Source organism: Amia ocellicauda, chromosome 18 (assembly GCF_036373705.1).
Source record: "Amia ocellicauda isolate fAmiCal2 chromosome 18, fAmiCal2.hap1, whole genome shotgun sequence".
NCBI classification, from domain to species: Eukaryota; Metazoa; Chordata; class Actinopteri; order Amiiformes; family Amiidae; genus Amia; species Amia ocellicauda.
Window position 1 is genome coordinate 12,066,550 of NC_089867.1, and position 16,779 is coordinate 12,083,328.

The following is a 16,779-nucleotide window of genomic DNA, read 5'->3' on the forward strand; positions in this document are numbered from 1 at the left end:
TTTAAAATTGGCAAAAGTACCGTTACTTCCAAGTAATCTAAGCCACTGTCCTAGCTTTTGAGGAACTGGTTTCTCTAAGTTTCAAATGAGATATTTACAGGTGTGAAGATACATATTATATATACAGTGAGAAATTCTTCTGTTAAGTGTATCTGTTCCAAAATGCCTGCTTTCTGAATTTCCTCTGAACAAGTCGTCTCATTTTGGCTCTGTTTATTAAAAGGAGCCGAGGCGTAGCAGAACACAAGTCTTAAGAGAAAGTGATAAAATATACAGTGAGAAAAGCTTTCAAAGTGATGGAAAATTAAGGGAGGGGGGAAGAGTTCAATTGAAGAAGACAGCAATCTGGTTGTTTGACTTAAAGTAGAATTTGCAGGGCTACAATGTTTATGAACTGAAGAGGAACAATGTCTTCCTTCTACAGGCACACTTACTGGTGGGGTGCCAGTCTTTCTTGGGACACAACCTGAGCTCTGGACACCCAGGAGCACTTTGGGAAGGTGAAGAAGGTATGTGAATTAGAATACAGCTCCCACAAAACACAGGAGTGAACCAGCACTGGGGCGACGGCAGGTAGCATAGTCACTGCTGTGATACGAGGACACCGACATTAAACACAACCCTTAAAATGTCTTTACTTTTTATAGCAATATATAAACAAATTAGATTTGAACTAATATACAGAATGTATAGGATTATCATGTTAATCTGTTGTCATGAGTAATTATATATATAAACATTGTGGCCTTTGGAAAAAGTAATTTGACACCACAAATATATTATACAAATAAAATAAAAAACAAATATTTGTATTTATATTATAGTTCTTGTTAGAAGAAGAAGAATATGTAATAGTACTAGTGGGACCTAAGTAAATATAATTTACCTGGAAAACAGTAATATATTTTAAGGGAAATAAATACACAGTATGGCAATTCTATACAGGATGTTCTGGAATACACTGCAATAACCTACTATGTGTATTTCAAACTGTATATATATATATATATATATATATATATATATATATATATATACATACATACATTCTAGATAGATGTATGTAAATTTAAAGACTATTAGTACTTCCCCCCTTTAGTCATATTTATGTGCTAATATATATCTGATATATATGGAGCTGTTAAGCCTGACACAGTTTACTTTTGTATCAAGTATGTTCTGATAACAAAGCTCCGAGCGAGTGTGTGTAAGCTGTAGAGTCCAACACAATAACCCAGCAGGGGAAAATGGCATTAGCTCTTTGGGCCCTCGTCCAAGTTATGGGTCTCAATGCTAACAATGAGCTTAAGTATTAATAAAGCCCAGACAGAATTAAAGTTTTTGTTCCATGCTAACTTAACGAGCTGCCGACTCGAGGAGGACCGCGCCGTAAACACAGCCGACAGAATGGTACACAGTATCTCCCCCAAACATGCCTTCCTAGTTACATGCAGGAAATGCATTTTTCACACATACATTGGTTGAGCAAATGTGGCCGGGGGATAAATATCTGGCCGAGTTTTGCAAATCATCTTGTTCTTTTCCTTATTTGTCTTCTCAGAAATATGCACAAGTGTGTAGTGCGAAAGGCCAAAAATACTCCTCCTAATAATGTTCAGTTGTATATCTTTAATTTATATATAATGTTAACATTTCCTAATAAAGTGTATGAAGGTTTCTGTGAATGCATACATTGAACTGATGGTTATTCATGATGGCAAAGCTAGGTGCTACTGCTGCATACATAGTGGCAAATGGAGATTACTAACAAACACTGACATCAGAAACAACTTGGAAACATCTGGACATGTTAAACAAGCTCTTTAGGAAAAATACAAAAAAAATACGTAAAATGTGTAAAATGTGCCCAACATCCCTTCTGCAAGAAATTCATTCAGTCTGAGCATCGTGGTAAAAAAAACTGTTTGACAAATACACTTTTCTTTTACTTTAAATTTGTAACAAATTCGGTAATGAAATCCTATACAAAACTGGCTTTACATTCACCTCAAAATTTATTTTATGAAAACAACAAAATCAAGAAAAGAACACAGCCAGTAATTTTAGAAATATTGAAAAAAATATGTTTAAAGAAGATATTAGTTCCTGTGAAAACCATCAAAGTTACAAATGTTTATACCTTCACATATTCAATAAATTCTGCTTTATTCATTAAAATAATAAATACATATATATTTTCTATAAATATATATACAGATATATAGAATATACACTTCAATGTTAATTCAAAATAAATATTTAAGGAAAATTAGATCTGAAAATGCACAACTGGTTGCATCAAAGGCTATTTATCTTAATTAATATTTACGCTCACTTGTACCCATTTGAGTATGGCATTGTTTAACATCAGTACTAATAAATAAATTAATAAACAGCTCATACTCTAAGCACCATAAGGATCGGGAAGCATGTCTGGAATTAAGGCTTACACCACATCACCTGTACTGCAGAGAATATCTCAGCCTATTCTTCTATGATTTCTAATTATATATCGGCTGAAGCTTCCTTATGCTGTAGGCAGTTTCCTTTTACACTAACTTCTCTTTAGCATTTAATTAAATTCATAGAGGTCCAGACTTTTCATTTAGTTTCCTGGAAATTAAAAAATGAAAGGAATAGAAGAAATAAAATAAGGAGAGGACAACGTTTACTTTTTTTTCCTGTATCTCCACTGTCACTGTGCATTTCTGTCCCCCTCTCTCACTATTTACAAACTGCAGTGTCGTTTCAATTGAGAATATCTGAGCGCTGAGGCCTCTTAATTAATGTATGCAATCTCACAGCTCTCAACAAGTTTTACATCTCTGTTAATGAAGGGATTAACAGCAGCATTAAAATGTATTTAACCTGCAGCACTAGCTCTGTTTCAATAAGTATTAAACAGCCTATTAAATGAAGTGGGGGCTCAATTAACACAGACAAAGGCCACTGTGCTGAATGTGGAAGGGAGGCCTGCATTTAGCATCTGCCCAAACAGCTTGCTGTGAGCTGGAAATAAAGCGCGTGACATGTTCTAGCCTGGAGCCATGATATAAGTGAAATGGTAATTCTAATTCATCTGGGTCGACTGAATAGATGACAGCATTGAAACCCACCGCCATCTCGCCATATGACAGTTTGTAAAATCAGAGTGCACCCAACGGTCACCGGCGAGCCTCCCGTAGTATTGTCTTCAAAGCGGCTCCCTAATTCAATGGGAAATCAAGCTAATCGCTGTAGGAAATTTCACCACTGGAAACCGAAATGCGCCCAGCGCCCTGTGCAAGCACGGGCCCCGCAGATTTTCCTTTTGTGCGAGCGCTTGTTTGTCCTCGCTCGCTTTCGCTTCAGTCTGAGGACACTTAACGCGTTATGATCCTTTCAAGTTTTTGTGTAAGCGGTGCCATCAAATCCGTGCCCACACCGTACTGCTGGCTGCACAGTGGAGACCCACATGGGCAAGCAGAGAGGAACACAAGGGCCAGGGAATTTGCGGCAAAGATTTCAGAAGCTGTAATAAACTGCATTGTACAGTAGAGCGCTAACTTGATTGAGCTTTCATTGTATCTCAGCTGTATTGTCTCGCACATGTTCAGACAGTGCTGGATTGTGTTTTTATTTTCTACTAGTTTCAGAATCAGTGTTTTGTCCCTTCGTTTAACCCTGTTTAATAAGATTCTCTCATGGAAAAAACAAACAAACAACAAAACAAATCAATATGAAGTTTATGAAAGTTAAAATATATTTATAAATCTGGTTTGTTTCTGCAAGGGCACAGAGATGTTCATCTCAGCAGGTTCCATATTTTATTCTCTAGTCTATCCAAATGTCTTCTACATTTGACAATAGAAAGCCCACTTCAATTGGCATTGTTTACCCCCTGTAAAACATTCCTTATTTTGTGTGTTTGGAATAACCAGTGCCTCGTTTAACAAATTTCTGTTTCTCTGCATGATGTTCGCCTACAATTCATTTGTTCCTCAGTGCGACACACTAGCACAATGGCACCGGCCCAGGCTCCGCTCTGGAAGGATTTTCATACAGCGAATTCTCTATAATTGGAAATGCACGTACCAATCAGCCATGACTAGTTTGTAAAGTTACGCAAGCTGATGTTAGTGTGATCCTGCTGTCTGTGTTTGGTACAGTGTTCCTAATTGTATCATGAACACCAGTACAAATGGGTCTTTTAAAAACTCAAAATGGATCTGTTTGAATTGCCTTGTTCCGAGCTAGATCGAATTACAGAGGGTTTCGTTGTAACATGGTTGTTTTCAAGGTACTAAAAAGCTTCTACTTCTACCTAACTCCATTTCCGAAACTGTAACTGTTATTGAGTCAAATCATGAGAGGTTAGGTTTCTTTTTCCTGATTTGTGCCAGTTGTTTTCACATCAACCTGTACTGATGACTAATCACATGTTATTAGTGTTCTGTGGAGCCACAGCCCTTGTGGGAGGAATTCTGAAACTTCATTGTTATGCTAATACCATCTACACAAAATCTTACCAAAGTATTTCCAGAGTTATTGTTTGCAAAGATAAGTTCCTCTTTCTCTTTGTCCATTACCTAAAAACAGTGCTGTTACTAAAAGAAAAAATAAATGTCCATGAATTCCCTTTCAGCCTTAATTGTTCTTGTGATACCATGTGTTTGATATTTGTTAGATCATGTCTCTTCATAGATTAATCACAGATGTATGCGTTTTGACTCCTTTATGTCAGTTCTTACAAAGACATGGCTTATTCTTCAATAAAACAATATGCAAAGTGCAAATACAAACTGTCAAACTAATTAAACGACAATTAGATAGTTTTTTGGGGGGCGTGCACCTTTTTAAATGTAAATATTTTACATTACAAAAGGACAATCTTAGTAGAAATTCAAATTACAGGACTACAACTTGGTCGGTAGATCAGAAGAGCAAACAGCATCTATTTTATGGATTCCTCGATAGCTTACAGTCCAGATGTGGAGTGATGTGTTCATTCCATTTGGTGATACATTTTGCATGACCTTGATCCTGGCAACTATTGCATTGCATACACCTCTCGTGTGTTCTGTGTGGAAAACGCATGATATAAGATGACAGACACCTAGCTGAGATGTGCATGCCAAAGGTAAGGCCTCTGTCCAAATGAACTCCTGGATTTCTGGGGATGCCGGCATGTCTCTATTTTTGTGTGGAGTTGAGACAATGTCCAGATGTCCCTGAGCATACAGAGAGTCTAAAGGCAATGGGACAACACCAAGGATTAACCATAACCGTCGTCTGCACTGGAGAGGGCCAGTTGGCTGTGCCACTGAACCACTTAACCTAGTGGCCTCTACAACCTGTTAATGGGTTGAGGGCAAACAACAACACCGTCTGGGACATCACCAGAAACACGACTCTTGAGCAGAACAATACTTTTCAATCAAAAGCGCAAACCCACTTGCAATCAACTGAAACTTCAGAGGCCCAGTTCACTACCTGCTTGAGTCTGTAGAACAGGTTGAGCTTTCTTCTTTCTTCCCTGTGTATCACCGTATAAAAACAAGAGTGTTTTGTGTGTCAAGAGAGATTTGACGGTGCCATGAAAATAAAAACACACAAATAGGTTATTTTCTAATTGTTAGAATTTCCCAAAATCCACAGCCCAATAAACAGGGGATGAAACAGACATAGCAGTCTTTGGGTAAAGAAGGAGAAAATGAATGCCCCAAACTGGTATTACCAATATCTATTAAATTAAGCTCATCTTGTCCTACACATCCACAGACCCTAAGCAAACTGTGATGTCAGGCCCAAAATTCATTTTGTTGGTGTGTTTTTTTTGCATTGCAGTTCCAAAATGGAGGCAGCAATTTCATTTTTGTGCGATTATAATAAGTAATACATATACAGTATTGAAAACTGCAAACAACAAATAAAAATAGAACATCTGTATAATAGATTAACAAACAAACAAATACATAAATACAAGTTAAAATAATGTGCTCAGACCTGTAAAAGCTTTCAGGTTTATTTCTATTCAGGATCCTCCAACACGCTCGGGATTAATAACAAATGATAACTGCCACTGCTTATTTTTCAAGGAATCCACCAAAGGAGATTTATTTGTTTCTGTAATATTAAATGTGGCAAATAATTCCTGTAAATTAAGGTTAAACTGTGAAGCCGTGGACCTCCATGCAAAGACCGTCGGTACTGCGCCAGCAAACCTTGCGCAGAAGCGACAGCTCCTCTTCAGGAATGTCACAAGCTGTTTGTTCAGAACACAAATCTTTTCAATTAGTTTCCTTTAACCGAAAATCACCTTGAACGACACTAATGCAGGAGGACTCATACATGCACTGTGGCAGTTAAACAAATATTTAACTGGCAGAACAGTTCAGGACCAAGCACGGGGGTCGGTCACGTGGTCCTTAAGTGCACTGGATGGCAGCTGACAAGTGACACATGGTATCGCATTTGTTTCTGCTGAACCCAATTCTTCTCTCCCTTCTCTGTGTTCTTTGGGCTGATGTAAGTTAGCGCTGTAATACTTTATATTCTGCGGCCTTCACTTGACATCAAGCCAGAGCAGCTTGAGTGCACCGTAACAGCTTTAAGGAATCGGCTGCAGTTCATAGCTTATACCAATTAGAAATGTAATTGTGCACATGCTGTCTTATGGTTTTTGTTTTAGTGAATTTACCCAAAATGAAAGCCACTGGACTAGCAGCCAGGCTGGGGCGCAGGCAGCCCTTTGTGTGAAAATCACCCACAAAGCCCTGCAAGAAGTGCACTGCCCTGACTAGAAAGACAATCCCTGCTGTTATGTATTGCAATATCCATAAAGCTGTTTACTGTCATTCACTTTGTGAACTGTACAAACTACATTAACAATCCAATTGCTGCCATAATAATAATAATAATAATAATAATAATAATAATAATAATAACTTTATTTATATAGCAATTATCAAGCACAATGCACAAAGTGCTACACAATCAATAAAATACAACAACAGATTTAAACAAGGAAATTAAAAGATAAAAAGGAAAAGGTGCCATCAGAAAGTACATAAAACATTTTAAACAATAAAGCTAATGAAAGTAGTAGGACAGATGTAGTAGATAAAAAAATAAAATATTGCAATAAAACTATTGTAAAAAAATGTTACTAACTGTTCAAAGTGTATTCAAGTGTAAAAAAAAATAGGTTTTTAGATACTTGTAATAGGAAGGCACCAGACCATGCAATGCTTTGTATGTGATTAGTACAATTTTAAAATAAATTCAAAAATTAACCGGCAACCAGTGTAGAGAGGCTAGTACAGGGGAAATGTGTGAGAAAGTTTTGGTCCTTGTCAGAATTTTGAACAATCTGTATGATGATTTAGACCTGAAAATAAGGCATTACAGTAGCTGAGAAGAAATAAAAGCATGAATCATTTTCTCTATATCACCAAAAGATAAAACAGATCTTACTTTAGCAATGTTTCTAATTTGGTATACACATAGCCATAGCTATAGTTCTATGGACTAAAATAACAACAAAGATCACATGACAGTATTTCATCTTGTGTTTCAAACTGCTTCCTCTTGTACTGAATTGATTACCATGGAAGATTTAGTGTTTATCGCTTCTGAATGACCAAAATGCCTATTTGACTTTAATGGGGGGTCACTCCATGCTGCAGTTCAAGTTCAGCCTGAGTTTGGACTGAGCTTGGCAGGGAGAAGTATTGGGTGGACTGTGACATTCAGCACCAAGCAGCATGGCAAACACCAAGGAGAATTAAAAATACATCCGTTATCCATGCAATACAGTTGTATTAGTGGAGTCATGCACAGAACCAGGCACTCCCAAGACACAAATACAAACATCATGCTGTCATATATATATATATATATATATATATATATATATATATGTACAATATACAATGCAGCTATAGTTTCATTATTTGTTTGTGAAACTCTAACACAGCTAGTATACACAGTGTGTGGATTTATGTGTATATATTTCTTTACTGAACTTAAAGCCGAAAGTATTTCTCCCTTTTTTGTCCTTTTCACTGCAGATGCTCCCGGCATTTCATAGTTAAAGGTATTTCTGACTCCTGTTGCCTTTGGAGGAATTTCCAGTTTAGTGATCTTGTAAAAACTCACTAGCGAAGTGAGCTTGTCGCCTTTATAGTGGCAGGCATCTCAGGTTCATTCTCCAGGTCACTGGCAATTTCTCCCTCTCCCGTGGGTGTTGTCATTAAGGCATGTTGATATGCAAAGGGTGTAAAAACAACTGGTCGGGGCGCTAAATGTTGAAAGTGAACCATGGCAGGGCTCGGAGTGTTTGAAACCTGTTTTGTTTTTTTCCAAGGGTGAACCTTCTCCTCTGTGTGCATAGCTATACACGGTGGTGCTTCAAGAAATCAGAGAAACACTCTGCCCTGGACTCATTCGGATTTCAATGTGCTGCGTGTGCAGAGATATTTACAGGTAGAGCACTTAATTATTTATGTACATCAATGGCCTGAAATATCACAAGGAATTATAATAAATCATTTTAGTTTGTTTCTGTTGTTTTTATTGGGACTAATACCTTTTAAAACGTATTTATGAAGGTACTTTAAATTGATGTCACAGGTTGTGTTACAAATGTGGAATTCCTTAACAAACTAGGTGTTTAGTGTAGGAATCCTTTTCAGGTTATTACTTTTCAAACTAAGATTCGAACATTAAACCCAAGCAAAACACAGTAAAAACACGGTACAATCAAGTGAGAAGCAGGGAATACCACACACACACACACACACATACACAAATCATGCTGAGACACAACGATCACAAAACAAAGCAAGATTAAAGCAAGATTAATTGCGATGAAGGCCCGGAGAAGAACTGTGAAAGCAGAGCGAAAGTGTGGAAGTGAAGAATGACAGCTTGGGAAAGGATAATGAATGCAGGGCAGGGCTGACATGTACAGTGTACTGAAAAACAGGGAATAGAGCAGAAAAGCCCACTTCCCCGACACCCGACAAATATTAAATGGTAAAGAACATCCAGTGAAACCCATCAGAAGGTAAAACCTTGACTATGTTGTTCTCTTAAAGTGTTTCATGAGTCCCTAGTTTAGAATTTTGGACTACAGTCTCTGTCATATCTGCAGAAGGACAAAAGCCGTGAAATTAATAGCCATATTGCTGCAAATTTTCCTATTATTTTCTTGCTTATATATGTGGATCAGCAACCTTCTGTACTCAATGTACAACTTATAATATTCTTTTAAGTGATGGGTCACAACCCGGCAAACTCATTCAGCATCAATTAAATAAATCAGTCACCCCCAGGTGCCTCCATGCACTCTGCAGTGATTAGTTCTTGCAAACTGCAGAGTTGAGTTTTCAATTCACACTTTTGTCCTCTTTTTTTCCCTCTCTCTCTTTTTTTTTTTTAAATGACTGAGCCAGCCTTCCACTCCTCGACTCCCAGCAGCCTCAAGCTAAGCCCTGCAGATGAACCATGGGAAATTCACAGTGACCTTACTGAGAGAGAAGACGACACACTTCACTCACAGCACTCAGCAGACAATCAGAGTAGATCCCAGTGACATTCATCGCAGCTGCTAGCGGCACCCTTTAATTCGTCTGGTATTTAGCCGGAGTGAGCCTCCCCCCCAAGCACTGTATCATGTTTGTTAGTGTTAGATGAACCCAACTTTGTGCTTGGTTCTCCACAGACCAGAAACTTAACACAAATTTGTGCCATGCTGGGGAAATGAAGTAAAGAGAGAGAGAGAGAGAGAGAGAGAGAGAGAGAAGAGTAAAAGAGATTCTGATGAGCTTAAAAAACCCTGTAGGTTATAGCTACGTGTGACAAAGATGGGACATAAGAAAACAATCTCTGCTGATTTCTCTCCCTCTCTTACTGATTTATCTTATGTATATTCATATATGCATGTATTTAAATGTATTGTCAAAGTTAACACCAACAAACTTATATGCCAAGCAACCTAGCTAACAATTAGCGTTAAAATATTATTTCACCTTATTCACAAGCAGGAACACTATTTGACTGATATGTGGTAATGTTTTTTCAATTTTAATAAAGGCTCATGACATCATTAGAATGAATTAGTGTGTTTATATAGAAAGAAGACTTTTTTACAAGTAGCTCAAAGGTAACATGTTACACAAAGTCCTCCTTGGTTTTCAGGTTCATATTATGTTTTTCCCAGGAACATATTTATGAGTAATTTCAACTTAAACATTGTGTTCTTTGCAAGATTTCTGTAGATGTATCTATTCATTAGCTTCAAAAGGGTGTCATGTGTATGAATTATGCTAACAGGATCTAATTAGCAGATGCAAATGAGTTTAGTCAAAATTGTACTGAAAGGCACAAGAAAAGCTCCATAGGATAGGTGGAGCGTGACAGCTCACCAACCGCCCCCACGCTGGGCACCAAATGTGATGGTTTGCTCCTGCTGCTGTTCTTTACAGGGGACAAGACCAAACCATAAACACAGACATGGGGGGTACCAGGGGCAGGGGGTCACATAAAGCCTTGACCTTCTGGTGTCAGAACTTAAGTAAATCCCATCAACTCTACATGAGGGTCTTGCTTTTTTTTCCCATTTTGTATGAGCACCCGGGTTTTTGCCTGGACTGAATTCTTCTGCTTATTGGGTGCCAACAGTGACGAGACCAACTGGCGTTATTCAGGAATCAGGTGCAAAAGGACTCACCAATCACAACCGCCTACTGATCACTGCCATTATGACATCATCACCACAGGCTGTGGAAGAACTGGCAGAGTCCGAGACCTTGCCTTCTGGTCTCTGCAGGAAGTGGGCGAGAGAGGTTTCGAAAGTGGGGTCATCAGTGCTCCTTCCTGCATGGCTCTACAGGGATCTCACAGTCAGAGTGGCTCTGCATCAGAAATGACCCTTTAGATGTGTCAAAAAGAAACACAGGGGATGCTGCTCTTTGGGCCCACCAGGAGAGCTCATGTTCTTCCAGGCCGCTCTGCCCACAGACCTGACCTGCCTCATTGTGGGGCCCATAATACTGCTCATCAGGAAAACATTCTCTCCTGAAATTTCTAGTTATCATTGTTTTTGTTTTGTTTTTAAAATAAACACATAAATAAATGTACTTTCTTCTCATAAGAACACTGAATATACAGGAGTGCTTGAGCAGGATCTTGGTGTTTGCAATTCTACCTGTGCAATAACAAAAAGTACAAGGAGGACCGAAATCTATAAATATTTAAATTTAAGGAAAATGAAACAAAAATAAATGGCTTTGTATGTATAACAAATCTAATCTAATCTAATTTTATAAAGAAGATTTTGATTTATTTATTTCCATATATATGTTTACGCAGAATTTTGTATGTACCATTTTCTTTGTTTAATTAACTAATAAAATTCAGTTTTCAATTTAAAAGATGTGGAAAAGGGACATTTTTTCAGTTTATTTTTCCATAAATGAACTCGGAAGTAAAATATTCTTAAGTAATGTCGCTTATGACTGTGCAATAATGCAAAGAAGTTCACATGAATATGATTCAGTGATAAGTATTTTTCATTTTGTTTGATGATGCAATACTGAGAGTGCAGATGGCAGGAACCGCTGAGCTTTGATAACACTTAAAACAACAAAACAAAACCGAGAAGTATTCATGATTAGCATAATAGATTGCATTTGTGTCTGTATTACTGTTTGCAAAATAAATATATTTATTATAATTCACAATTGTGCTTCTATGTATATTGTAACTCCAGGAACCTTCACCAATTTCTATTGAAGCTTGAGCTATAGTCATAATTACATTTGTGTAAAGAAAGTACTCAAGAAAAATGTATCTTTATGTCCACATTTGCTGCTGAACTGTTGAACTGTTGATTCTCAAGCTTCAATAGAAAAGTGAAGGTTCCTGAAGCTGGAATCACCCCCTTGTGAAGTTCACCAGATCGCCCCCTCATCCTGCCGACACACCGGTCTTCTGACACAGCCTTGCAGTGACATGGTCTCTGTCTTTGTGCTTTGCAAGTTGTTGAGGGGGCCGCAGGGTCAGGGTTACATCTGAGGAAGGCAGGGTTACCGTAAAGCAGGTGTATTCACCACGAGTCCACAGACACCGAAAGCCATCGACTGACATGACAGGAAATTGAGCACAACAGAGCACTGCAGAGAGAGCGGCTATTCAGAAAGGGCTCCAACGGTTTCTCACACACAGCTGAGCCCGGGCCTTGATGTTCAAAAACTTGACAAAAGTGTTTCAGACTGAGGTTCTGACCCTTAAAACTATTTTATGTCACTTTCTCTTCTCTTACTATGCTTAAATATGAATAGGTCAGCACTTAAATTTACTATAGGATTTTAACTGTGGTTTTGATATCGTTTTGCAGTGGTTTCCTATGAGTTTCCTATGAGTTCAATGTGTTTTACAGCTCTATGCCATGCAAATATAATTATTTCTACAGCATGTTTACAATGGTAGACCATGGTTTATTAATGGTAGAGTAATGCACAGTGATGACAAGATAAACCTATAGGAAACCACTGTAAAATTTGCTATCACCATAGTAACACCGTGTGAAAAGTGCAAACCTCCTGTGGGAAATTTGCCAGGGTTATCTTTCATAAGGGACAGACAATCTTGCGCCACTTGTTTTTACCCTCCTTTTGATACAGTTCCCCAGGAGGCTTCCTGAGTGGTTTATCCACACTGAACCCAGTGCAGAGACAATCCTTCATTCTGGAGAATTTCAGTGTGAATTTAGGCTGTGCCGCTTGCTAAGAAATCTATATTTAAAAAGCATACATATCGCCTAACCACTCCAAGAAGTGTTTCTGAAAGGCAGGGGTTTTTGGAGACTGAATGTGAGGTGCAAAATAATACAAAAATTGCCACAAGCCCTGTAGGTCCAGCTGGGCTTTTTACTATTTTTCTCCTTGGAATCTCCCCTTCAGTGCCAGCTTCAGGACATAAGAACACGGTGCAGTGAAATCCACGCAAATATATATATATATATATATATATATATATATATATATATATTTTTTTTTTTTTTTTAAATGTAGTAGTGTGATCAAACTGTTATAGCTGAGAACTAGGAGGCATGCTACAAAGTCTCGCCTGTGTTCTCACTTTGTCAATCTAAAGTAATTCGATCAGTTAATGTCACATTGCTGGGGATAAATCGTAGAAAGAAACTTAGTCTGGTGACCATGTTCCAACATATATGGCTTCCTCCAAGCAAATAGCAGTCAGGAAACAACCAGCTTTTGGTTTAACATGACACTATATCACCGCATAGCAAAGATGGCTGATGTCATTCCATCTACTATAGTATCTAGTAACAGTTTGGTTTTGGTTATCCTGTGAGATGAGAGTTTCTTTCCGGTTTCTTTGTCTATTATATACAAAAAATGTGTATGTTAATGATTCTTCCAAAAACATGATTCCAGTTGTATTTTTTCTACAGCTTAAGATGAATAAAAGTGACACTGCATGTTGCTGGTCTCAGTCAGATTGCAGTCGTGTCTCTGTTTATGCTTTAGGCAGCTGTTCAAATGACATATCATTCCTGTGAGGTCAGCTGATGTGAAAGGTACATGGGGGCAGACAGCATCCAAGCTGAAAGAGGTTTATAGTTTTCTTAGTGTTCAAAACGTAAAAATGGTGATCTGGGAAGGGAAATTAAAAAATCAGTGTTTTCAGTCTGGTAAGTTCTGGAGTGTGTGTGTGAGAGAGAGAGAGAGAGAGAGAGAGAGAGAGAGAGTGAGAGAGTGTGTGTGTATGTGTGTGGTATTGACGTCTTGAAGTATAGATACAGTATGAGAGAAGAATGCCCTGGATAACAGCAGCAAACTCCCAGCCATGTGTTTCATATAATGAAAACTAAACATTAATTTTAAAATGATCTCAATTCGAACCCTCTGTATCACCTACTCCAGTTTTACAACAGCCTTACACATCAATGTATACATTTATAAATGGATGTGTACGTGTCAAATTAAGCTCCTGCTACTTTAATATTGGTAGTTCAGTTTTGGAGGACTTCTAAGGAGGGCACATTTCCATACCAAATTGCTCCTAGATTTTATTAACTCATTATCTTAAGTATTGATTGTAAAAACAGCTCTCCAAAACCAGGGTTGGCCAACTTGGATATACGTGCAAATGGAATCGATCTTATGATGAGGATTTGTGTGTCACCCCCTCCCCCCTCTTGAGAGGGTCCATCCCACTAACTTGTTTTTCGTTTATGTTAGCTTCTGTAGCACAAGCACCTACCCAGGTATAACACCTCCCACACGTGTGGAGCGTACAGAAGCCCACTCTGCTGACATCACCTTTGGGATTCCCCACCTCAACCACAAAACTGCACAGAGGGGTGTTAGGGGGGTAGTTTTGGAGTGTGTGCCTGTTGAAACATCCTTTAATTTTTTGGTCAGTCAGCAAGTTAATCTTCAAAATGTATATACGGATTCATTTCATGCTTGTCAAGGGACTTCATATGTGACATCAGTGCAATAATATGAAGGGTTAGCCTGTGTACCACTCCCAGCATGCTTTGAGTGAGTGGAATATGTTTTCAATTTTGTTCAAATCCCCAACATTACCCTTAATATTTACAATGTCAGCACAAGAACATTCAATACGGTCAACGGTTCATTTTGGAATCCTGCTCGTTACCTGTGTCTTTCTTAACTTTGAGGGGCTTCTTAAGCACAATGTAAAAAATCAACTTGCTGTTTTTCTCAGTCAGTGGTTAACACTTGTCCCTAGCTATGCATGTTTGAGAGTGATGATATAAGAAGATATGGGCTCTGAATTTCTTCAGAATTTATTTTAATTCAAGGTTAAGGCATGTTCTAAGCTTTTCGAAAGCTTTGCAAAGAATGAAAAACAAAACAAAAAAATACATACAGTAACTGCAACAACCAACCTGATTTGTATATTTGAACAGAAAAAATGACACAAATGTAATATTACAATATAACAGACCAGGCTTGTTTCAAAGACATTATGCTGGTAGGCCTTTCTTTGTGTCTCATTGTGGTGCATCTTGTATTATTATACAGTAATGATATAAATTATCAAAATAATGTTTTGTTTAACTTTACATACACATATATATACCTGATTGATTGGATTCATTGATTATTTCCAACCAGGTTCAAGGTTCTGAACCTTGGCGTCTTTTTGAAACTAGTCAACTGTAAATGACACTCTTGATAGGATTGAGAAAACAACCCCTGAACCTGAAACCGAATTAGAATTCTATTTCAATGTGTGTTTATTACCATATCTTTTTTTAAATGATTATATATATATATATATATATATATATATATATATATATATATATATATATATATATATATATATATGCATTACAATAGACTGAGTAGGTTAAGCATCAACTAAAAATGGAAAAGATTGTTTAAGCAATTTTAATGTTTGTTTGTTTTTTCCACCGTAAACTAAAATATTTCAAATTCTATTTTTAGGACATATTGGAGGCCAATGAAAAGACTAAAACAACTAAGAAAGTTATCTCCAAACCCAAATGAGTAAACATTTCATAAACTGTGATGACATACATATTTCTAAATTGTAAGAAACTCATAGTGTTCAAATGACTGAGATATTTGCAATGAATATGCAGTAGTGATGATGCACAGAACAGATTGGTGTGTTAAATGGAAGGTAAGAGAATACAGAGCAAAGTGAACAAAGTTTATATTAACAACTTTAACTTTAATATCAGGTACAAATATAAGACTATTCAATGCTGAAACCCTGGCCAATAAAACGGTCTCAAAAACGCATGACTTCTGCGAGGCAGTGTTAAATTTAAACTAATCACAATTTCAATTTTAATATTATAATTCCCCCCCCCTCCACCCCCACCCAGTGAATACATATTCTCAACAGGTTTTGGGTACAGAAATTAAAGTGTTAACATGGAGGTTTTATTCCAATTTTAGCCCTGCTGTTGTATGGTAATTGGATCCAAGGAAGTCAGATGAACCTTACAGGGAGCCTCTTGTCAGACTGGGAATTTTGAGGATAGAATGTGGCCCATGTGGTTACACTTCTAGAATATCTAGCCTATTAGCACAGAAGGCAATACAAACACGTCTTTTAGGATCCAAGGGAAAAGAACGCGTTGTAATCAAAGTCTGAGCTTTTTCTCGAACACCGTTAACCCTTCATATTCTTGCACCGATGTCACATAATCTAAGTCTCTTGACAATACAACACGCAGCTGCCATTGCGCTACTGTGGACGTACTATTTGCTGGCTTCATTTTGGAAAAGTCTTGTATCAATACAGAAAACAGTCGGTAATTTCATTGTAAATAAGCAACCTGACATGTATCGTGTTGTGTTATTTTATTACAAAAAGGAGAAAGAACTTTAAAAAGGTGAAAACTAAACAAGGGGGTAAATATATAGGTTTTTTATATATTGTTTATGTATTGTCTTTTGCCAATTGATATATAAATATTAATTGATCAATAGATATTTTTTATTCCACAGTGAACCATTTCACTGTGGTCTCCATATGAAGGCATACAAGTAACCAAAACCATCTATAACATATTGTGCCTTATACCTGTGGCCAGTTTGCTTTTTTGTCATTTTGCGTTTGGAGTTTCTTTGATTGAACTTTCTGTCTGATTCCTCCAGAGCACTTTTAATTGACCTTGTTTGTAATGCAACACATTTTTTTTAAAGATTGTCTGTAAAAATACAAAATCTTAATTCATTGTACACCTGTAAATGCATT

At 37.4% G+C, this 16,779-nt stretch overlaps 1 long non-coding RNA gene across 1 annotated transcript; it reads left to right on the top strand.

Moving 5' to 3' along the window:
- The first annotated feature begins 279 nt into the window (after positions 1 to 279).
- LOC136713807 (uncharacterized) lies at positions 280 to 10,233 on the top strand. Its single transcript, XR_010804978.1, has 3 exons — positions 280 to 509; positions 8,348 to 8,466; positions 9,438 to 10,233. It is a non-coding gene; the product is annotated as an uncharacterized LOC136713807 (long non-coding RNA).
- Positions 10,234 to 16,779: the final 6,546 nt, after the last annotated feature.